A 2,121-nucleotide genomic window follows, 5' to 3' on the forward strand; every position below is an offset into this window, starting at 1 on the left:
CCTTCTGCCAGGTGCTGATTGTTTTCTTTATCCGCTCTGCAGAAAGTGCAGAAGTGGCTGAAGCTGTGTCTTCACTGATAAAAGCTGGGTGTATTATTGCTAGACTACATATGGCTTTCTATACCCCTGTCACATGTGCAATTTTAGCACTAACATCTGTCCTCGTACGGTTTAGCCTTTAGGTATAGGCATCTGTTTTCTTCTCTATGAAATAAAGACTTTTAAGAATTTTAAGAACAATAAGTGATCATTGAAGAAGTGGATTAGCAGCAGTGTATAAGCACAGTATTTCAGCTAGAACCTCTGTCACTGGAGATTTTTAAGGACAAGGTAGACAAATGTACCATTATGGTTCTTGCTTGACTCTTTGTCCAGGACAGATTAGGTGACCAAAATCTCCTGCAGCCATACTTCTTCTGTTTCCTTCTAGTAAAGATGCTCAACTGTGAAATGATTCTTGGTCTTACGCACCATGTTTATTTACTGCTGCTTCTCTAAAAGCAAAAGTATTTCTGCTGCAGAATCACCTTTGTCACCATACTTATGCCCCCATGGCCAGTTTAGCACAGTCTCTAGCAATGTAGGTAGGTCTGAAAAAGAGGATTTGGTGGTGGTGGATTTTTTTCCCCCTCCTAGAATTAAATTTTTTTCCTCCTTTCTGACCCAAATTAGCCAGTTTAAGATGAAGAAAGCTGTGTTGTTCTGGCAGAGTTGTATCTATTTTTATATTAAGCTTTACTAGCACAACTATTTCTGTGTGACTTTATGGCTCCTTAAACCATACTATTTATAGTAGTTGCTGTGCCAGCAAAGTTCTCTAGTGAAGGACCAGGACAGCAATAACACTGAGACTTTTTAGATTAAAGGTTTCTGTGCTACTTTAGGTTGCTCCTTGACAGTGAGGTTATAGTAGCTACTGTGGTTGAAATCCGATGTTTCTATAAGCAGACCCGCACACTCAGGCTGTCTGAGGCATTAACCACGTTTTGGAGGGCTAATTGCAGTCTTTGCTTGCAGATCTTCACTGCATCATAACCAGGTTTCCTCATCTTTTGCTTTTGTCCACACTTGGTTCATCATATTTTCTTGTTTCCCATGTAGAGAGTTCTGGTTTTATATATGAGTAGCAAACACGTAGAAACACAAGTAAGTGGAAGAAGAAAGTATGTATGTAGCCCATCTTCTGAGAAGAAAAATAAGACTCCTTCCTCATCATCCCAAAATACTTCTAACCACTCTAATACTTCTTGATCCAAGAAGCCAGATAAGACAGACTGAAAACAAAATTCTGACTGTTTGCCACTAGGCCACTAAGGCATCCCGTTACTTTAAGGATTCCAAATACCTCATTGTTATACACTTAGATGTTTTTGTTCTATCCTTAAGTGGTTTCAGGTTTTTGCATAAGTTTTGGAATAAAGCTGGAGGCATTGTGACCTGGACTAAATAGTAGCATGAGCTTGCAGCATCTGTGCTGGATTTGTGTTGGAAGATCCCTTCACTTTTTTGCTCATAACTCATTAGAGACACTAGAGTGTGTTTTTTCCAGCTACTCCATTTCACAAAACTCCTCTGCCATAGGGGCAGTCACCTGTATAGTTGCAGTGGGCAGAGACTAGCAGGAGGGCCAGCTCCTTTGCTCATCCTTATCACTAGGTCATTGTGCAGGCAAGGTGAGAGGTTTAAAACAAACAAACAAACCAAAACAAAACAAAAAAAAAACCAAAAAAAACCAAAAAAAAAAAAAAAACCCCAAACAACCAAAACCTCAATGTCTAAAGAGTTTTGGTGGGCATTAAATATGGTGGTTTGTTGGGGGTTTTTTTTCTCCATTTTGCCTTGAGTTTTCAGGATTTGACTCTACTACACTGACATCACCATCAGGACCAGACTGTGGATCAATATCTGTAAATATATTAGCAGAAAAGAAAATCATTAGCAAGAAAATTACTTTGTTGTTGTAGTACCATGCAGCCTTAAATTTCTGCCACTTAGGGGATGAGTGGATGTGCATTACATAGTTTGGTAAGAGAAGGTGCTTGAGTTCACAGTCAGCTATACTGTCGCAACTTGGGACAATCCAGGTTTTGAAGCAGGTTCTGAGAGCAGAAAATGTTAAAG

The sequence above is a fragment of the Nestor notabilis genome, unplaced genomic scaffold (genome assembly GCF_000696875.1).
Source record: "Nestor notabilis isolate BGI_N333 unplaced genomic scaffold, ASM69687v1 scaffold1494, whole genome shotgun sequence".
Taxonomy (NCBI): Eukaryota; Metazoa; Chordata; class Aves; order Psittaciformes; family Psittacidae; genus Nestor; species Nestor notabilis.